Source organism: Chaetodon trifascialis, chromosome 7 (genome assembly GCF_039877785.1).
Source record: "Chaetodon trifascialis isolate fChaTrf1 chromosome 7, fChaTrf1.hap1, whole genome shotgun sequence".
NCBI lineage: Eukaryota > Metazoa > Chordata > Actinopteri > Chaetodontiformes > Chaetodontidae > Chaetodon > Chaetodon trifascialis.
In genome coordinates, this window is record NC_092062.1 from 5250511 (window position 1) to 5273928 (window position 23418).

General features: G+C 41.0%; 1 protein-coding gene across 1 annotated transcript in view; it reads left to right on the forward strand.

The window, feature by feature from the left end:
* The window catches only part of tsnare1 (T-SNARE Domain Containing 1), a 188596-nt gene extending 177220 nt beyond the window's left edge, over positions 1 to 11376 (forward strand). The window contains exon 12 of the mRNA XM_070966479.1: positions 8612 to 11376. The gene's annotated coding sequence lies outside the window, so the exon portion shown is untranslated. The remainder of the gene's footprint in view (positions 1 to 8611) is intronic.
* The last annotated feature ends 12042 nt before the right edge of the window (positions 11377 to 23418 follow it).

Below are 23418 nucleotides of genomic sequence, written 5' to 3' on the forward strand. Positions count from 1 at the left end.
GAGAAAGGCAGCCTAGGGTTAAGTATTAATACCCATAGTTTCTGGAAGAAGATGTGCAACAATCATGTTTGGGTTTCTGGGCAGACCCTGTCGGTGTCTCCTTCTCAAAACCACTAGCTCAGTCTTCACTTATCCTCCAAATGTTGTCCCCTCACAAATCTGTGTATTATCTCCAGTTCCCCCGTGGTCCTGAAAATAAATCGGCAAGTATCGGGAGCAGATAGATGGATAGGTAGAAAGTAAAAGAATCATTTAGCACCCTTTAATACCTCTGCTTGCATTGCTTTGTCATTTTGCTCCACAATAGAGTTGGATTACGCGATGATGTGTTACACATTCATAACACACCACTTTACTCAAGGGAATAAACTGCAGTTGTATCATAACAGCCTGTTGTCACTCTTGAGCAGCTATCATACAAGTGAGAGTCAGTGTTCAGATTGCTATTATAATTCACACTGTGGATCAGTAACACAGTGTGGGCAGTGGTAGACAAGATAGAGGGGTTGTTTTTTTGTTTGTTTTGTTTTGTTTTTTTTTTACAAAGGATATTGAAGGATTTGTGCTGTCCTGGAGATGCAGCCTGAGTGTGTGAGTGTGTTGATTAAACTGTGTTGCAACTTGAGCAGAACTTGTGTATTTTTTATTTCATTTTTGCTGTTTTCCTACTGAATTTTAAACATGGATATATGCCACATTTCAAGTACCTTTTTCCCACTGATAAATATTAAAGAATTAATGTAGTGGATACATGTTATATTTAGACTCCAAAGCTGCTTTAGTCACTATGAAACACAGCGCGCACGCTTGCACTGAAAGAGGCTTATTCAAATGATGTAAAAAGCTAAGTTGACAACACAGAGCGGAAATTCAGGAGTGCTGCAATGCTGCGATGATATGACAGAAAATAAATATTGAAATTGATATTTCAGAAGCAGGAGGTAAGTTTTAGGACTATTTTCAAAAAGAGATGTATCAAATGTGGCTTTCTCTTTACCTTTACAGTTTGAAGAAGCATGATATGCTTGAGGTCATGATGTCAATGGATGCTTGGCACTGTATTTGTAGAAATTTAACAGATATGAGGTATTTTGCCAATGCATGCTGCAGACAGCCTGAATGTCTGTCCCTCTGAAACAGAGATCTGAGCCAGTGAAGGGGAACTTGTGAGTTGCTGCCACAGTTAGTGGAGTTCTTTGGGCCTAGTATCGTTAATCCATGTCTATGAACAAGTGTGACAATAAGCTCTCTGTCTGAACAGCAATCCTCTTAGGCGAAGCTTTGTGGGTAAACTCGCCTCATGCAAATTCTAAACCCCATTAGCTTTGAGGGACTAGTCAGCTGCATTGAGATTAATGGCCAAGTGACTACTTGATTTAATAGGGTTATTTCACATCTTCCGGGGAAAAATAAACAACAAAGTTAATGCAAGACATTTGTCACTGACGTCCTCAATCTCTCTTCTCTAAGTGAGAGAAGTTTCTAGTGCGTATAGATGTGTTACTTACTCAGTCTGGCACTGAGTAAGCTAAGCTGGGAAGTTTAGCAGATGTTAAATGTCTGAATGCTTAGTCTGGAAGTAAGAAATAATTATTTTAAGTAAGTTTCAGTTGTTTGGACTGTGAAAAACCCAAGGTGGAAAGTTTTTGTTCATTGTGGTAAATTACAGCATGGGAATATCTGAAACTGTATTAGAGATAAATTCAGCGAGGAGAGAAAGTGCTATGCAGTTTTTCATTACAGGGTAAAAAATGAAAATCCTTATTTATCTTTTTCCATGCCGTCAGCTTACTCCAAACTTTTCTGCAGGGGATTACTGGCTGGGTGGGTAAGGCTCTGTCACCGCAAAGTGGGAGACAACACACTGTGACAACGGTGATCTGAGAGTGCTGCCGACTCCTCCAACTCACAGCTGTGGAGGAATGATTAGCCCAAAGTTGAGCGGGAGCGTTTAAATACTTCTTCATGACCTTTAATCCCCAATCAAATCAAAATGCCACCCTTCCCTCCACTGCGGAACACAAGCAAATACTCCACTGCCTGTTTGTCTGCTCAGCTCTCAGCATGCACTGCTAACAGCTTTCCAGAAGATCTGAGATTACCTAAAGCTGACTGATTACCTTAACAGGTGAAATGAGTGTCATCCTCCAGTGGAGAGCTTAATACTGGATCACATCATATGAGGACTGCCATAGGACTGGGACAGCTCCAAGTGATGTATCGGAGGTGTTAAGTTGTTTGAATGCTTTTTACTGCTATGCACACTGACTGACTTGGCAAAAAGAGGAAACCAGTCACATTAAGCAACAACAGTCAGCAGTTTGCACCATTAAAAAAATTAGAAAATACTACAAACTTGCAGTGGAGTGTACGAGAATGTATGTTACTATATGTGTCGTAAAAGATGTGATCAAGAAGAGGATAAAGCTGTTTTGATTGGTCCACCAATCTTACAGCTGAACTAAGAGTAAAATGAGTCTACGCCAACTGGTCTAAACAGTAAGCATAGAGGTGCTTGAGCTATTTTCAACATGCTAACATAGTCTTAATGACAATGCCAACACATTATTTATATTCTTAAATCTTTTTCTTTCTTTCTTTCTTTCTTTCTTTCTTTCTTTCTTTCTTTCTTTCTTTCTTTCTTTCTTTCTTTCTTTCTTTCTACTGAAAGACACACACAGAAAGACTGAAAAGTGAAAGCAGTTTCCACAGTTGATTGAATTCTCCCAGGAGTTGCCATTTGTTTCAGTTGAGTATCAATTTCACTTTGATTATTTAGAAAAGAAAAAAGCAAAAATAATAATGTTACAGGGCTGGCTTTTTTGTTCTTTAACTGCCACCATGGATAACAAACCAAGTGATGAAGATAAAAGAATACAAAGTGAGATCAGGCATCAATACAGAAGGAACACAAAAACAGCAGACAGAGACATGATGGGGCATGTGGGTGGTGAAAATGATGACAATTAATGATTGCAGTTTAGCCCTTCAAACTGTTTTTTTTTTTGACAAAGCAAAGTACTGGCTGTGATATGATAGGAGACTGCATTCTAAATCTTTTGTGGAAGAGCAGAAAAAGAATCCTTGACCATGTTAGTTTTAAATGCTGGTGCAATGTTGCTGCTTGTGAGACCACCGTATAAGATGCCTGTTTTGAGGTAATATGCCGATAGGTGATGTAGGGAAGAGATTGTTTTGGAGTTATGGACATTTGCCATCACAAATGGACCAATCTTGGACCACGGTACTATTGGAGGAATTATTGTGTGGATTAGTTGGCGATTAGGCGATCAGAAGACAGTTTAAAATCAATTACACCATGGTTGTAACAATTAGCCTAATGTTATTTGTGAGGGGTTTTTGTTTATTGTACACCTTACTATGCTTGTTCTTCCAGTTCTTGATTGAGGGTACACATTGACCAGTAAAGCTTTCAGTCTTGTGGCGACCTCTGGACATTTCACTCCTCCACCACACAGACCCTGTTGGCATGGTCTCCACAACATTACAGAGATGCCATTCATCCTGCTGCTGACTGACAATCAATGGTGGTGCCATGGAACCGGTTTTGGCTGTGATTGATATGAGCTATTAGCTTCCTGCATCTGTACACTATCTTCTGGAAATGGGGCAGGACAGTGCTGACCCACCCAATGAGTCTGTATTGATCTAGACTAGATTGAAACCTCTAAATCTCCCATCACTCTGGATAAACCTCTATACCTGCCTCACTCAGATTTCGATCACAATGTTGTTTAGTATTGGACTTTTTGATGTTTGTTGATGTAGCCTATAGTAGGTCATGAGAATTTAGTTGAACTTGGTTAAATGACTAAATCGACTGTTTGGATAATGTTGTGACTTGCCACTTCTTAGAGCTGTTTGCTAATTTGCATCATAGATGTATTCTGTAGAGAACATTATTTTGTAGGAAAGACAAATGGACCTCGTGCAAGAACCACTGGTATCCTCCTGACTACCAGTAGTTCAAATTTGTCCTCTGTGGACGACATTTGTAAACCTGGATATCTCCCACCCACTGCATACTACTGAATTAGTCCCTTTGCTATCTACAGAGGACATTTAGGGCTTTTCAATGATACCAAATGTGAAGGGGTGGGGCTTTGGTACCTTTTCTTTCTCATTAAGGGAAATGGCATCCATCAGTGCAAGTGCATTTTATGGGAAGAGGAAAAGTAAGTGCAGAATACTTTTTATTGAGCAAATTTGGCTTGAAATGTTGTTGGCATATTTTAGATAAGTCTCTTTACAACACATTAAAACATTGTCTAAATTATTTTAACTGTATTTTAGCATAGTGTTTAAGTGATTAAAAAGTGTCCTAAAAACAAAATCTCTCTCTCTCTCTCGCTCTCAAAAAAAAAAAAAGATTGACAAAGATTGAATCATTATGGTGGGAAGCAGCCCTAATGCCCACATCTGGCCTACTTGTACAGGCTAGCTGTAAGATCAGGAAAGACACATCTCTAAAGGAAAAAATGTCAAAAGAAAATAAACACTTTTAAAACTTGCAGTGTTTTGCATTTTCTGCCACGTCTATGCAGGTTTCGCAAAGCAGTAAATTCTCACTCAAATTGAAAAGGTAAAATGAAAATAAAGACTTTTAGCTAAACAAACTCCTTCAACAATATGACACTGTGCTCGACATGATACATGTAAGTGCATTATTCACTCTTTTATTTATTTATTTATTTATTTACAATCTCGACCAAATACTAAGGTCACCAACTAGCCGCTGACTGTGAGTATTTGCTGTTTGGTGCTGAGCAGATCATATGCAATACGCTAGGAGATTAGCCAGCTAGTGCTAGCTCAGCTATCCTTGTTGGCCACTTAACCTTCATAAGGGTTTTTACATAACGTTAATTCAATAATTTGGCTTAACTGTTGTCTTGGCTACGGCCTGTCCCATGCGACTGCTCGTGTTTCAGATCTCAGCGGGTGCTTTGGTGAATAATTGAAAGAAATAATGTCCAAAACTATGAAAATAAACTGTCGGAAACCAGGATTCACATTCAAGACTGAGGTAAAGGTCAAAGCAAAGAGCAAGTAGTGGTGAAGGTTGCCAGCAGGATTATGGGCTGAGGAATGAATGTAGTCATACAAACGTGTGTCTGTGCAAGTGTGTGTGTGTGTGTGTGTGTGTGTGTGTGTGTGTGTGTGTGTGTGTGTGTGTGTGTGTGTGTCTTGCGGAAGTAGAGGGGGGTGCTCTCTGTGGTGGCAGGCAGGCAGAGCTTTGATGTGGCCATGACTGGCAACACTCTCTGACTGTGTGAGCCAAGCAGACACAGTCTGATCTCTACAAAGAGATATCTTTACCCCTCTCCGCATACACCCCCAAACACACACACACACACACACACACACACACACACACACACACACACACACACACACACACACACACACACACACACACACAGATCTACCTTGATATAAATCTGCTCACACCAACTCCTTTCCTCCTAAACTGGCATCCTTCCAGTTGGTCTGGATTGGAACATTGTGCAGATGGGCACAAAATCACCAATCTGACGGACGCCTTAGGTCTTTTCATGGACGAGCTCTGCAGTATAGTCATGTTCATTCTCCTGTCAAACTTCATAGCCCTCTCATCACTCTTTCTCTCTCTATGCTCTCTCCATTCTCTCCCTCTCGCTCTATTCTCCCTTCCTCTTTTCTGCGTCACTCTCAGTGATCCCCTCTCACTGTGATGGTGGGTTTTCATCTTCTAAATTTCCCCAAACGTCCCTGTCGATGATAGCTGCAGATAAAGTGAATGACATTTTAGATTTTTGATATGATCTACCTGCTTTGTCTAGTTGCATTATTATCATACATCTGTTTGCATGAGAGTGGTTTTCAGCAGTACCTGTCTTTTTTAATATTTCAACTTTTTATTGCTTTTTGTTCACATTTTATGCAGGAATATGTGCAATGAGCCACTATTTGATCTCAGGCTCTGCTCACCTAATACAGTTTCAATCTTTTTCTTTGACTCAAGTTTTGGAAGCTCTTGAGTCCATCAGAAAACTTAGGCAAACACAAATTTATTTGCCTTATTCTCATAGTTCTGTTCAATTTAATCTTCTTTATTAGTATTGCCAGAGCATAACTGCTACATAAAAAATATATCATGTGAAGAGAAATACAATTTGTTCCTGAATGTGTCTGGGTATTTTTTTTGCTGCACCTCTCTCCCTGCCCCTCTCTCTCTCTTTAATTCTCTCTCTCTGTCTGTGTATGTGTATGTGTATGTGTGCATGTGTGGTCAGTCAGTTGCAGCCCTCAGGAGCACTGATGAGATGTAGCTGCAGGCAGCTCATTTAGTGATTATCTGGAAGTGTCTGATTGGAGATTATAGGCTGGAGAAGGAAGGAGAAAGTTTTAGGTTGATTGTATGATACGGATCTGTGTAGCTGTTTAATGATGACGCATGTAGTTCCATAATCATTCATATGCCTTAGGTACTGTAGACTGTCAGCTGCCGCTTCATTGTTTCACTGAGTGACTGCACACCTGAATTGTCGCGGAGGTCCCAAAGTTTCCAAAGATACAAACATGTCAGAGCTGTCTATAAAATGATACAGAAGATAGTATGCTAATGACCCATCTCAGATGTCAGAATTATGTCAGCACTCATTTGTCAGTGGTTCATTCATGTTTCCCACAGTTACACCCATAATCATCCACTTACTGTTAATCCTGGGATAATATTTACCATGGCTCAGAGCCACCAGTGATGTTTGGTCAGTGGAGCAGAGGACATCATATTTACCTTTGGTCATTCGATTGTGTCGTGTGCTGTTGCTGCATCGTGGCACTGATTATGTTAGATGTTTATTGCTTGTTGATTCGTGCTGTCTTCTATAATTTAAAACATGTTTAGTGGGGTTTGACTGGACTGGGACAACAAAATCACAGTTATAAAAAGTTACTGTCAAAATGCGTAATGTAGCAAAACCAGAGAAACAGAGTCTTGTGACTTGTATTTGAATGTCCCTTAGTCAAAATATCTTATAGCTTCAATGAACAGTAGGAACAAGCTGTCACACAAATACAGTCAGACAGTGTGGAGGAAGGTGATTTTAACATGAGACTGTAACTTTTGAACAAGGGGATAACAAAAACTTCCTCAATATGAATGAAAAATTCATTTCATAAGCAGCGAAACACACCGTTGTTCTAATCACACTCTCAGCCTTGCTCTGGTATGGCCAGCAGCCTTTGGTGGCTAATGTTAGCAAACTTTTTTGTGTAACTTCCATTACTGAGTCAGTTCACTGACTTACTGATTTTTCTTTTCTTGCTGTTAAGACATTTTACCATTTACCATTATGCCCTGCAGCAGCAGCCATTCAGATTCCCTTTCAAGCTACTTAAAAGGATCGCACACAAGCAAGCATTGTATTAACCAAATGTTCTTGTCTTTACTGACTTGTAGCTTCAAAAATATAATTCAGACAGTAAAAAAGAAAAAACCTAGTACAATATATTGCACTGATGTACATTTTTATTCCTCTTGCACATGTAAATAATACTTTTAAAAAAGGAATGTCATGTGACTGATCACTGTATGATATGTAAGGAAATTGTCACCCACGACGGCAAAAAATGTTTGGTGAATGAAGCGTGCTGTTGGTTTACAGCAGGTGAACAAATGTGTTTACCTGCTAAATATTTTGTTTCCCAGTGTTTCCCACACAAAAGCACCATACACAACCGCACTTTGTTTCAGAATTACATTTTGTTTCAGAAATGGTCACAAGTTGTCTTTTTCCGACTTTTGACATGATGCTAATGACTCAGCAATTTGTGAAGCCCTCTGATTCTACAGCTAATCTGATGCATTGGAAAATTCTCAGGTGCCAATTATCACCATTTCTAATACTTTGAATACTATTCTCTAGTTTCCTTTCAACTCTTGTTTTTTTCTATTTACTGACAGTATTACTTAATAGTCACATTAAGCTCAGTGCCAGTGAAGATTTACATGTTTCCTATCAATGTGTGAAGGCTTGAATCAGTAAGTGTTGTGGATCTGTTTTTTTTTTTTTTTATTTATTACATTTTAATAAATACACAGTTTGGGAGGCACCTGAATTGATTCTAAATCCATAATTTGATCAGATTCATCTTATGCCTTGTCATCAAAGGCCAACATGATCGTCAGAATCCTTTTCACTCGAAGGGCTTAATTCACTTACGTGTTTCCTGTTGGCCAACTATTAACTGTAATTCAGATAAAAGTGATGCGCTTTGGCCTTTCATGTACCAGGCTAGTCTCCTAGTTGGTGATTAATGAACCACTTCCATCTCCAGCACTGTGAACTCTGGCCTGGACTTAATTAAAACTCAGCCATTGACCACGAATCATAAATTACTTCCCACAACCTGTGACACTTTTAGAATAAAAAGAACAAATTGGTTTCTCACCAATTAATAATCCACAAATGAAAGGGAATGACAAGCAAGCAGCAGGGCTTTGGTATGAGTTCTGCATCCTCCATGTGCTTTGTGAAGGCTGACAGCGCCATCACTGACTGCGAGGTGATTGATTCCTGTTGTCTGCTCTGCTTGTGTTTTACAGGTAGCTGCTGTCATTACAGTGACACCACGGTGCTCCTGCCCAGTCTGATCCCTGATCCGAGCAGCTGGTTTCCAGTAGGAGGGAGCTGTCCTGCAACAACATCTGTACTCTATCATCCCTGCCTCTGTTTACGTGTGCATCAGTGTGGGGATGGAGGCCTTTCTGAGCATACCAATTTGTTGAGAGTTATCCCCAGTCAGAGCCTCTCATGTAATCATTGTGCTTCTTTCTTTTTTCTTTTTCTTTTTCCTTTTTTTTTTTTGCCATAGATGTTTTCTGTGACTCAAATGTTATCATCAAAGCTGAAGTCACAATTGTGAATTTCTTGATTAGATCAGAGGCATGAGCTGGGGTGTTTCCTGTCTTGGAGTTTCAGGGTGAGACAAGGCAGCTTGAGCTTTACTGTCTTCACTGCTGTATTGTATGCTCTGTGTCTTTTATGGATTTTTACTGATATTAATTTAGTTATCAGCTTGTAGTGTAATTTCATCAGTATTATACTGTAGCATTTGTTGATATTGGTAAATATTGATTGACCAAATATATCTTCCCAAATAAAGTCTAAGTTCAAAAGCAACAGAAAGTTCTGACCCTCCACTTATTTCAGCGCTTCCGTAAGAAAGGGAGTACAGTCAACTGTAGGAGTTAAGTTTTGTATAAAGTTCAGTCTACTTTTGTTTACAGAAGCCTGAGTTTATCTTGAACTTGTTCAAACACAACTGCATAGTTGGCTGTTTTTCTAGATGGTAAATGGTAAATGGACTATAAAGTGCTTTTCTAGTCTGACAACCACTCAGAGCACTTTTATAACACTAGTCTGCATTCACCCTTTCTCACACACATTCATACAATGGCTAGGCCACCAGCTCATTTCAGTCTGTTAACCATTCACTCACACACCAATGGCACAGCATTGGGGGCAATTTGGGTTTTAGTATCTTGCCCAAGGATACTTTGACACGTAGGGCTCTATTTTCGATTCCGCCGCCAGCACGGTGCAGGCGCGACGCAAAGTCAGGTCCGCTTCGCCGATGGGGCGTGGCGGCACAGACTTTGGTATTTTCGTGCACTACGCTGCTGGCACATCTACTACCCCTTCTCATCTCAGTCCCACCCAGCAGCGCAACTCGGAAGGAGGGAGAGGACGTGGAGTGGCTTTGACACAGCCTAGTCCAACCGAGTCCAATCTTCACCAATCACACCAGCTCCTTGCCTCACCTTTAAAAACACCACTGGCCACCACCATGGCAAGTTTCGAGGATGACTGAGCCCACGCAGGAAACTGTCTGACGCCCAAACTTCTCCCAGGAGGAGACTGACGTTCTGGTCTGGGAGGTCCAGGCTCACAGTGGCTGTATCTACGGCCTCGCTAAATTTATTTCAATACTGTCTATCTGTTTAGTGTGGAAAGTTATTGATCGTCAGGTGTTTTTTGAACTGATGTAACCGCACATACTCACTTAATGACAAAGCTGGGCGGCGAGGCGCTCCCTCCTCTCCCGTGCGCTCTGCTGCTCTCCCAGTTGACACGCCACATGCAGTTCGGCCTCTATCCGCCTTAAGTCCCTTAATGTGTCCTCCGTGAGTTCATAGCGACATCCACATCATACAGCCATGTTGTGTAAAACGCAACATGCCAAGAATGCACCGACACTCTGAGGGCTGTATGTTAATGAACCACCTGTCCGGTCCAGACATCTAAAACGCATTTTGAGAACCCCAAATGTGCGTTCAATGACTGACCGAGCACTGCTGAAAACACTGTTAAAACCACGCTGCCATCTTGTTGAAAGTGTGATATATGGCGTCATCAACCACGTTTTCAGTGGATAGCCGTTATCACCTAGCAGCCACTCATCCAGAGTAGTGTCCACCTGAAAGACTGTAGAGATGCTAGAATTCGCCAGGATGAACGAGTGAACGGATGTGCCGACCCGTGGAAAGTGGCATATACATTTGTCACCATGCAATTTGAGTCACAGATCACCAGACATCCCTGTTTCACCTGTGTACATTCGGTCAGGTTGAGTGATCATTACGCGTGTCGAACGCGCTTGCGATGTGGTCAGATGAGATACTGATCAAAATATAGAAATTTAGGTCTGACTGTATGTGCTGACTCAGATAGTTGCATTGAATCGTGAAATGCCAGACACCGTGGAAACCTGCCTGTGAGGTATTGGTGACATCGGCACACGACTCCACCGGTTTACGAAAATCCACTTGCCCGGCGGTGCGCCACTGGAGCACAGAGTTGACCAGGTCTGAGGTGGCGAGCTTTCAGCGCACTTTTGCACCGCCGGCGCAGAGCGAAATGCAAATGCACCAGCTGATTATGCTGACACCTCCCCCTACTGCGCCGCAATGCCCATCCTGGTGCGCCTTGTTTTACCAAAATACCAAATGCGCTGTGCGCCTGCCTGCTCTGCATGAAAATAACACTGCGCAGGATGCGCACCCTGCGCCCCGCGGCGGCAGAATTGAAAATAGAGCCCATAGACTGAGATCAAACCACCACCACCGACCTTCTGATAAGTGGATGACTGCCACAGATCCATTACTCATCCATTATTGAGTAAATCTTATGAGGTGTTTATTAAGTGGTCAAATGATCTCATTTGAGTTATTCTAACATCTTCATTTTACTGTCATTCTACAGCGTGCTCCTCTGTTGCCTGTTCCCACATCAGCCAACAAAAAATGCACATGGTCCTTGTAGTTTTATGATTGAAGGTTATTGTATTTATTGTAAAACCCCTCACTGTGAAAAGAAAAATCAATTGACAAAATAAACAAAAACAACATATACCAATTATTAATGTAGGTTTTTGAGTATCTAGTGCTTCACTCTCTGTACATGTCAAAGAATACAATAGAAAAATAAGGCTGTGCACTATTCTTGACCTTCAAAAACATGAACCAATATTTTGAAATACATGAAATTGACAGTTTATTTTTTCAAATACTTAAACAAAACATAAATATGCTGAATACTAACTGAATGTAATGTAATGTATGCATGTGAGTGTAAAGAGAAACGTAAACTGGCGTAAATCGATGTGAACAACATTTTTACAGTTGTGGTGTTTAAGTTGTAAGGTAGGTTTAATTGTTTGCAATCTGTTGTGTTATGGTGTATGAATATATTATTGCAGATATTGCTCACCATTGCGGGCCTTGTCGCGTCTAAAACTAGACCTTGTGTTTCCTTTGCCCTTAAGCAGGAAGCACTTTGGCTGATGGTTAAGTTTGCCCATGCTTTCTCACTATAGGTGAGTTCATTTGCAAGTTCTAAACTAGGCCTGTTGCCTTTACTCCTTGACCGAATGCATTTGAACTAATGTTAATGGTCAGGCTACTCAGGATGAGTCATTTGCTGAAACAAGTTAGGTTTAAAAAATGAAAGTAAGGCTGGCTCCTTTTACAGTTGGTAAGCGAGATATAGACTGTGGCAGCCTTAACATACTTTGATAAAATTTATATAATGATAATTCAATATCAGACTGTCTCTCTCATTCACACACACACACACACACACACACACACACACACACACACACACACACACTCCACTCTGCATTTGACCGACTTCTTAGTTGATTATGGCAAAGAATATGATTACATTTCTTTTCCATATTTATCAATATCTACATTTATTAGGATACATGAATTGATAATGCTGACAGTATAAAGATTTTATTGATAATGACTAAATGCCTGAAGAAATCAGAGGGTTCATTAATTAAACTTTAGAAGAGTTTATTAATATAAGAAATAGAAAAACATAATGTAAACATAACTGTGCAACATTGCATGGTCTAGTTTCTGGAATATATTTTGTGATAAAAGAATATACTGACAGGGCCTAGATCTAAACATTTAACTTTGCAAATGCCATCGGCCTTGACAAAAAAATTATAAGCTAGTTTACATTTTAGCTTAAAATAATGATGTGGTTGCTGGGATGGCTTTTTCAGATGATGGTAAAAATTTGTTTCTTGACTCTGTTGGCATCATCCAATGCCCTACTTTGCGCTTCTTTCAAAATATCCAAACCACTTCCATGTAACATGTCAACAATTTCCTCAGCTTTGGAGAATGACACAAGTTCATTTTTAGCACTCTAGAATAATGAACTCTGTTTTGCTGTGTAAAACAAACCAGGTGCGGATTAAGGGGTCATTTCTGATAAAATCTGAAAGCTCAGAGAAGGATATGTTGTGTATCAGCATGCTGCTGCTTCTTTAGTGTAGTATCCACTGGGGCGAGAATAAGAGGGCTATGAACTATGTCTTGAAAAACAGAGCCTCATAATATTTAATAGGCCTTCTTTTGCAGAGTGAGGACACTGAACTTGTGTGTCCTTAGAAGTCTTTGTGTCCTCAATGAGGATAGCAACACTCTCATCTAGAGAGCTTGGTTAATAATGGCATTTTACTGAGCTTTTAGAAATAAACTTCAGATTTTCTTTATTTCAAAATTTTGAAATTGTTTGTCATCATTAGAACATCAATCTGAGAGAGATTGCACAGACCACCATGGGGCTTTATGTGATTCAGAATGAAGGTGCTGATGAAATTTGAATATGATCTCAGTTATCAACATATTTTCATTTTAACATTCCTGACGATGTCACAAAACTGAACTTTTTAAACTTTGTAAAGACAGAATTTACACCAAAGCTGTCCAATTGAATTTCAATGGGTTGTTAAAGGAGTATTTAAAGTCTTATGCCTTCATCTTCATCTCTTGTATTAACACCCTGGAGTGTCTTGTATCTTTTATGTTATGATATGTTGTGATTTATGTATGTCTTTTTGTAGTTTGGTGATGATGTATTTTTCCATTACCCAGGTTTGCAGTACTTGCTTATGGGCCAAATTGTTTTTGGAATTGCTGATTGAACATGTGTTAGTTGTGCAACAAAACTTTACAAACGCGATTCCTGCGGAATTTGACGACTTGACATTTGTAAGAACATCAATTTGTTTTTTGGAGACATTACCTTCAGACTGGCTTTCAGACCATCTTTTGAAACAGTCTCTTTCAGTTCTTTTGGTAGCTGAGTTTCAGTGCATATATCAGCCCCATCAGCAACACACACTGGCTCTCAGTACATCCTGGTCTCTGTACAAGCACAATCCCTGCACTGGTTGGATCAGACATTATGGCACCTCTGGTTACAACAATCTTCATCACTTCATTGGAAATATTCTTGCCACCATCCGGGCATAAGTAGGTCAGAATCAATGTCAGTGTCTCAAGTTGTCATATTTAAAATGAGCACAATACAAAATGTAGTGTGTCTGATTTCCCTACCAAGTGCTCTATAAAGAGACCCAAAGCAAATTTAGCTGGGTTTTGATGTCTTTTGACCTCCAAATCACAAAATGAATTCTTACTGACATTTAGTCTATATGAATGTGTTGTAGTATTACTGCTTGGGATTCATTTTCTGTTTGTATAGCCCATTTCTAAACTACATTCATTTTTTTTTTTTTCCATCCAAGTAAAATCCAAGAAGACTCAACTGTACAAGAGACATAGCACAACTACTGCTCCCAAATAAATTAATAAGAGACAGATTACTTCATGACTAAATAAATCAATGCAAAGTGTTACGGACTCTGGAAGTAGGACTCAGATGCAGAGACGGTAATCACAGTTTATTTTGAAAAAGTAACAACTGAGAGAGCCGATATAACGGGAACGGAGAAGTCAGTCTCTGCTGGAGGACACTCGACAGCTTCTAGTGAAAAAACACAAAACTCCGTTAAGGGAAAGCACACAGGCTAAAGTCCAAAAATAAACGCTGGAGAAAACTCGACAGCCACCACACAAAAACAAAAATCTCCACTCGGGGAAAAACTCACAGGTAGGATGAAACTCAGGTGCTGGAGAGAACTCGACAGTCACTGGTGGGAAACAAAAGCTCCGCTGAGGGAAAAAGCACACAGGCAAACAAAAGAACCAAAAGTGCTGGAGAACCACTCGACAGACACTTAGAACAAAAAACTCCGTAACAGGTTAGCACACAGGCAGGAAAACAAAACTCACAAAATCACAGCGTGCGCGAAGGCAAGACGGCTGGAGAACACAAGGCAGGAACCTGGAGATCAATGCTGAGGCGAGAAACACAAGCAAGAGCAATGTGACCATCTGGCATCAGAGTGTGGGAGAAGCATGCTTAAGAAGGAGAGTCCTGATTAGGGGAGATAGGTGACAGGTGTGTCAGGAGCTGCTCAACCCCTGCAAAGATCAGCCCTGCCCCTGCCTTGTTCCAGCCCTGAAAAAACACACAAAACAGAGTCAGAGCAGATCACCAAACCACGGCCACAACAGCAAAGCATAATATGACATATATAAAAGATGATATATTAGTGTTGGACAGGATGATTATTTGAGAAACCCAGCCATGAAGAAGTTGGTCAGCAGTCAGTTAGTTTGCATTACACATTATTGCTTTTACTTTAGACAGGTAGTTAAGTGTGGTGTGACCAGTTATGAAGATGGAATGAGTATCAGGGATCCTACACATAACAACAACAGTGGCTGGTGGATGAAACAAGTTTGAGGCCATCTTTCCCAAGGCAAAACATGGCCAGAGCAGGATACTCTGGAGATTGTCAGCAGCTCAAATCATTTACCTGAATCGGTGACATCATGAATGAAGTTAGTGAGAGGCTGATAGCCTGCAATGAAATGCTAGCTGGGGCATAATCTGTGAGGTCACAAACCAGGCATGGTTGCCTACAATAATATCTGAGCTGTGATATCACATGTGAGGTAAAACAACAGACTGATACATACCCTGTTATTGTAGGTCACAGATAATGATGTCATCACTTCAGTCAGGTGTTTGGGACACAGTCAGTGAGATCAAAAACAATCTCAATCAATCAATGGGTAGAATGTAGTGGAAAAGTGAAAGGTGAATAGATGGCTACATTACAGATTCAATATTTCATGTGTTCTGTAACAGGTGTGACCTAGAATCAGGTTTATTAAAGGAATATATTTCAAAAGTGAAATGTCCTCACTGCAAAGCCGTTGAAACAACAGTAGTAATCTAGATGTCTAATACATTTCACTTTACAAGCACATTCGGACAGGTTTTGATGTCTTTTGACCTCCAAATCACCATATTAATGTGTACTAGAATTTATATCATATGAAAGTGTTATATTATTATTGTTGGGGATTCATTTTCTATTTGTAAACCCATTTCCAAACTACATTAAAATCTGTTTACATCCAAGTAAAATTTAATATACCGTTACTGCTGCATCAAAACTAAGCAGCTCATCAGGATCAAAATCCGTGCAGTCTAATGTCTCCTTTGAGGGCATTTTGCAGACATGTATGCAGTTACTGCGTGCTGTATGGTATGTGCATCAGCAGTGGCAGTGTGGGAAGGCACTCTCCAAGACTGCTGCTTCTTCCACTCAGGCATGATGGACATGTTCCTTTTCTCTTTCACAAAAGTTCTGGGGGACAAAACCGGTTACAACCACATGAGGGATAAAGGTGAAGTGGAAATCACTTTGTTTCATTAGCACCCTCCATCTTGACTTTAATCTCCCAAATGCCCTCTCGACTGCAGATCTGGATGAGCAAAGGTACATACTGAATGGCTTCTGCTCTGGTGTTATGGCTGGAGAGACTGGATGTATCCCTATGTCAGCCAGCGGATAGGCTGGGTCCCCAAGAAGAAAGAATTCCAAAGGTTGCTCCTCAATCATCCTCACGCTGTAGGTAATGTCCTATGTTAAAAAAAGGAGAAAAAAAAGTATGCAGGTCTTTTGAGCAAGGGGATTGGAGTTGGACTGGAGAACAGAAGAAAATGGATGAAAGAGGTACCTTGGGGAGCAGATGGGCCTTCTGAAACAGATTTGATTGTTTCTGTACAGTGGCATTAGGTACAATCCCAAGAACCTTGCAGTTGACATTGCAAAAGCTGTACAGAACATGAAACATGTCATTTATCACAGCAGCACAAAAACAGGAATCATAGCCAATAGACGCACATTAGAAATAACCTGATTCGCAGGATGTTGTGCCCACAAAGCATATACCTCCACCAGTCACTGTTCATTTATGCGCCACAAACTGTTCAGCATGGTTCTCTCCATCATTGAACACAATTTTGTGAAAGACCTACAGAACATGCATAAGTTTTCTCTTCATTCTCCTCTGTCTATCCTTTTTCCCATATTTGCCATAGGTCCTATGTTTGTACCATGTGCAATTTATAAATATGATAGTAAGAAGTACAGTGTTTTGCAGTGTTGCACAGTAGATAAAAAAATATATATGTAGCAGAGTAGCGGCACGTCACGCATGCGGCTGAGTTTTGCAGTAATTGGAGGTTAGCAATACTCTTTTTGGGGAAGACCAGAGAGCAGGGCATTACAGTAATCTAAACGAAAGGAAATAAAAGCATGCATTCGCACCTCTGTGCTGGCTATGTTCTTAAGATGATAAAAGCCTATTTTTGTTGTATTTTTGATATGTGGAATAGAAGTCAGCTCAGAGTTAAAAATCATGCCCAGTTTTTTTTTACTGATTGTGTTGGTTTAAAATCCTGTAGTTTTGGTAAAAGTTTCTCAGTCTGGCCTTCAGGACCTGTAGCTAAAACCTCTGTTTTGTCCTGGTTGAGCTGTAGGAAATTTCCTGCCATCCATGACATGATATCTAAAATGCAGTTAAAAAGGGTATCTATTGGCCATGTGTCATCAGGAGTCACGGCAATGTACAACTGTGTATCATCAGCATAGCTATGGAAACTGATGCCATGTCTCCTGATGACGTCTCCACGAGGAAGCATGTAAAGATTACAAAGAATTGGACCTAAAATTGAGCCTTGGGGAACCCCACACCAAGGGCTCTATTTTCAACTCCGTCGCTGGCGCGGCGCAAAGTCGGGTCCGCTTCGCCAATGGGGCGTGGTGGCGCAGACTTTTCGTGCACTGCGCTGCCAGCGCATCACCTCCCCCTTCTCATCTCAGTCCCATCCAGCGGCGCAACTCGGAAAGAGAGAGGGGAGAAGGCGTGGAGCGGGTTTGACACAGCCGAGTCAAATCTTCACCAATCACACCAGCTCCAGGAGACTGACGTCACTCATGTCTAAATATGAGGTCCTTAGATGGTAAATCCTCGGCCTCTTCCTCCTCCTCCTCCTCATCCTCCTCAAAGCAATGATGTACTCCATCTTTGTAGATAACGTTAAGCATTACAATGATAACATTTGTATTTGGAATGAAATGACATGGGTAATAGCGGACAACGATCATCACTTACGTTTTTTCCATGTGTCTGTCTCTCTCTGTCTCTCGAGTGCTCTGAGATAGATGCAGTATATATGCTCTGTAGGATGCCACGGCTGTTTCTGGTTGGCACAGCGACATTAACTGATTAGTTCGCATCCCAGTTTCACCTGTGTACATTCGGTCAGGGTGAGTGACCATTACGCGTGTCGAACGTGCTTGCGATGTGGTCAGATGAGATACTGATCAAAATATATAAGTTTAGGTCTGACTGTATGCGCTGACTCAGATAGTTGCTTTGAATCATGGCTGTTGCTAATTATTGATCGCAGTGTACATTCGATGACTGACCGAGCACTGCTGAAAACACTGTTAAAACCATGCTGCCGTCTTGTTGACAGTGTGATATATGGCGTCATCAACCACGTTTTCAGTGGATAGCCGTTATCACCTAGCAGCCACCCATCCAGAGGGGTGTCCCCCTGAAAAACTGTAGAGATGCTAGAATTCGCCAGGATGAACGAGTCATGTTCCGACCCGGGGAAAGTGGCATATACGTTTGTCACCAGACAATTTGAGTCACAGATCACCAGACATCCCTGTATCACCTGTGTACATTCGGACAGGTTGAGTGACCATTACGTGAGCCGAAAGTGCTTGCAATGTGGTCATGTAAGATACGGATCAAAATATATAAATTTAGGTCTGACTGTATGTGCTGACTCAGATAGTTGCATTGAATCGTGGCTGTTGCTAATTATTGCTCGCAGTGAAATGCCAGACACTGTGGAAACCTGCCTGTGAGGTATTGGTGACGTGAGCGCACGACTCCGCCGGTTTACGAAAATCCGCTTGCCCGGCAGTGCACCACTGGCACACAGAGTTGACCAGGTCTGAGGTGGCGAGCTTTCAGCGCACTTTTGCGCCACCGGCGCAGACCGAAATGGGTCAAAAATCGAAATGCGCCAGCTGATTATGCCGACACCTGTACGCCTCGGTTTACCAAAATACCAAGTGCGCTGTGTGCCTGCCTGCGCTGCACGAAAATACCACTGCGCAGGGTGTGCAGCCTGCGCTGTGCCGGCGGGGGAGTCGAAAATAGAGACCCTAATTTCATGGGTTCCTGAGGAACATGTATCCATTCTTACATAAAAACATGGCTCTGTGAGATAAGAGTGGAACCAGTTAAAAACAGTACAAGAGAGGTCAACCAGGTGGTGTTAGAGTCTGTGTTATGTTGAGTTGGGTTTCTTTTCCTTTTCATGTTGGTTGTTTATGTTTTGTTAATCATTCTCTCCGGGTCTGCAGTGGAGGCTTGGACTGGCAGTGCAACAAGCTGATGACGCACCTGAGGCTGATCTCCACTGATCATTTGACACGCTGCCAGATTGTCAGAGCACCTAGCCGAGACTTTCCAGCCATTTGATCTTGTGACCATAGCTTCCTAGTACTCTTCTCGTTGTCTTAGTCGCCTTTGTGTGGTTCTTGTTCTCACTTAGTTTGTCATAGCATTGAATCCTCTGTTTGGTTTCATTATGGTTGTGTGTTTTTTCCATCCTACCTGCTCACCACGGTGTAGCGAGTGTTTTTGTTTTCTTGGGCTGATTTTGTGTTCACTGGTTATTCAGGGTTTTGTAGTGTCTTGATTTACTTGATTTACAAATCGTAACAGATGGTCTACTGTATCAAAGGCGGTGCTTAGATCCAGTAGAACCAAGACTGTGAGTTTCTTGTTGTCTAAGTTCCACCTGATGTTGTTTAAAATCTTTAAAAGTGCTGTCTTGGTGCTGTGGTTCATCCTAAAACCAGACTGATGTTTCTCTAAAATGTTGTTTCTGTTTAAGTCTTTGCTTTGTATAAAAAACAGTTTTTCTAGAATTTTACTTGAAAAGGGTAAGTTGGATACAGGTTGGTAGTTATAAAAAACATTGGGGTCTAAAGTGCTTTTCTTCAGAAGGGGCTTCACAACAGCTGTTTTAAAGGTGGTGGGGAATACACCTGTCTGAAGAGAGCAATTCATAATGTTTAAAAAGTGTTCCTCAAAGAATCCATAAAATGATTCTAAACCACCTGTTGTCTTCATTTTGTGTTAACTACTTTTGTCTTCCTGGTCAAAATTGACCGTTGCCTTCTAGCTGATTATAAATCCATGAAAATATATATATTATCCCCTAATTTCCTAAATTCCTAATTCACATGCGTTGTATTCAGCATCATTACTCAGCTCTAAATGCAAAATAAACATGTACAGCACCATTTTGTAAAGTTAAAGAGAAAAGTTCCAATTTTAAGTCTGATGCACAGAATATTAACAAAATCCAACTTTAGAACTCACATACAGGATCTTCTCTCATGATCACATACATACAGCACATCTACTGTCAGGTTCATTGGCCAGGTGACTGTATCTACCTGGTAAAACTGCATGCGCGATGTAGCTGAACTACCTACCAGCCTGAGTTAAGCTAGTCTTCTTGAAGTTAGCGGCTAACAGTGGCATGAACAGAAATCTGAAGGTCTGGTTACTCATTTTGATCAGTCCATCTGTGGACGAGCTTGACAAAGCAGGAACACTAAACAACATTTTCACCTTCTCTGGTGCTTTTTCATGCTTATCTCCCACAGGAAACTGTGGGAGATAAACCTGGAACACTGACCCCTGCTGGTCTTTCAAAGTAACAGCATGAGGGAGACAGTCTGCTCACATTAGAATAAAACAACCATTAGTCTCAAAACTATTATCATTTATATAATAAAAATGCATCATGAGACAACGACATTTCAATGAACCTGGAGCACATGAGGGGTGCGAGGGACAGTCTTGAAAATGAGCTCAAGGCAGCGAAGGTAGAGCCCTTTACCGACAAGCACCTGAAGGAAGCAAACACCAGTCTTGAAAAGCCGAGCTCTTTACAGAAAAGCAGTTCCATGCAGAAAACAAACTTGAAATGAGCACTTTGAGGCTGAAGAAGCAGCTTTCAAACATAGACACTGCACAGTATAAGGCTGATCATGATTATGATTATGATTATGATTATGATGATTATGTCGATCAGCTGAATAAAGTCCTTTCAATAAAACTGGAGCTCATGAGGGAAGTGAAGGACAGCCTTGAAAACAAGCTCAAGGCCGGGAAGGTGGAGCTCGTTGCCAAAAAGCACACGATTGAAGCAAACACCAAGAAGAAGAAGAAGAAGAAGAAGTGCTGGAGAATCTTCAAACGGCTGGCTCCGGATACTCAGAAGGAGACTGAAAATGTCTTCATTTTTTGCAGCAACACAATCAGCTGCACAAAAATCAAAAAAATCCAAAATAAACTAAGATCACAAAAATCAAAATAATCGGAAATAATGTTTGTTTGTTTGTTTGTTTGTCGGTAGATTGATTAATTTTTAACTGTAAAACGTTGATGTAATGTTCAAAGCTTTGTTTGATCAAGATTCGAAGGCACAGACACTTAGGAGTTTTCGTCTGCGGCCTACAGCCTGCGCATTTCTGCTCATCCAAAGAAAACCCTTGAATGATAACCAACCATAAACCTCCTCCCAGGCATCTTTGTACACCCATCTCTCCTCAAAGTTGGTCATGTTCATGACTATTGTTTGAACTTCCTGTCAGGAACAGTTCGAAGCAGGACTTTACATCATCCACCCAGGATATGGCATACCTTGACCCTTGAGTCTTCTAAATGACATTTTCTGCTGACCTTTCCTCTCAGGTGTTGACGAACACCCGGACAAAGTCCCATTCTTTGACTGGAATGTAACCACAGCAGGAGCATCCTCTTCATCACTGGATTATTCCCCATCAGTGGTCTCTTTGTCTGGATCCTATTCTGTGTCATCCTCATCTTGTGACACATCTTCTTCAAAAGCATCTTCAATGACCTTCCCTCTGTCATGGTCAAAGAAATAATCTGAAGCCTCAGCCATTGTGCTGCCATCTATTTTATACACTAATTGTAATCTTACCCATTCATTTTTAATGACCGGTCATTTCTGACCAGGAAGACCAAGGGTGTACATAAGCTCAATAAAAAAATCAAAAATTGAAATAAAAAAATCCCAAAATTCATTTTGTGTGTTCAGATGCCATGTATGAACAAAGTCAAGGAATCTTATGACAAACAGATGAAATTAACTACATAATTTAGAGAGAGAAATTGTCAATTAGTCAGATTTGACCGCAAAGACAACATTAGGGTTAAAAGTGATGTGGGAATTGGATCTAAAAGGCAGGTTGTTGGGTTTACTTGTGAGAAAACTTGACCAAGTGTCCTCGCATCAACCAGCAAAACTCTCCAGTGTTACCTCAGGCAAGGACAACAGTTCCGGTGTGTTAACAGATAAAACTTGTAAGGATAAAAGGCTTGATCTGATGTCCTTGATTGTGGTTCTGAAGTGGTCTGCAAAGTTCTCACAAATAGCATCTGATGGCATGTTAAAAATTTTTGTAAAATTTGTGCTTGTGCTTGTTAAAATATCAAAGGTGGAGAAGAGGAACCGGGGGTTCTCTTTGTGGTTTGTGATTGGCTTGGTATGAAAAAGTAAAAAAAAATATCTAAAATATTGAAGAAAATATGTAATATTGCACAAGATATTGCATGGATATAGTGTTCTCAATAGTGGTGTGAAGAAGGTGCTGCTGGTGTCAAGGATGCTGCAACCACCAACAGGTGGGGTAGAATCAAATCTGCTTAATTCAGATTCAGTTCATTGGCCCACTCCCAGTCTCCAGATTCAGGGCTCCTCCCGCAGTCCATGCTGTCCCACCACTTCTCATCCACTGGGTAAAGAGCTTCCTCAGTGACAGACCACAATCTGTTAGAGTGGGCAGTGCAAGTTTGAGAATGTGCTGCTAGTGGGTGTATGATGTGGGATTCATGTATGTATTTGTCAAATTTGATGTATTCTGTCCAGTTTGATGTATTTGTGTACTGAGAGATTGTATTGGTGGCACGGTGAAACGGTGGCAACACTGTCGCCTCACAGCTAGAAGGTCCCAGTTCGATTCCCGCTGTGGGCGCTGGTGGCGTGTCCTCCACCATGCCTTTGGTGCCTGGTGCTTGGAGAAAAAGGGCCTTTCGGTGTGGAGTTTGTATGTTCTCCCTGTGCTCACCTGGGGTATCCTCCATAACTAAAATAACTCCATAACTCCACTAAAAACATGTAAGAAGATCACCACCTGACCGAATGGTGACGACAGAGGAACTGGTCCACTCCTGGTCTGCTGCGGAGAAAGGACTGATCAAAGATGGGTTAAAAGTGGAGAAAGAATTTCACGGTTTGATGTATTTGTAGATAAATCTAAATGTAATCTAAGCATTGCCACCTCCTCTGACCACTCTCCATCACTCTCTTGTCTGTTCTCAGCAATTGAAATCCATTCAAAATAACATGCGAGTCCAGTGTGAGTTCATTTAGACAAGTCCCCGTGAAACACATGATATTACAGTCTTGGTACTCTGCAGTCTGGTTAGCTTTTCCATAATAATAGACAGTATGGAAGATTTGTATTGTTTCTGTGGGGATCTCCTGTCAC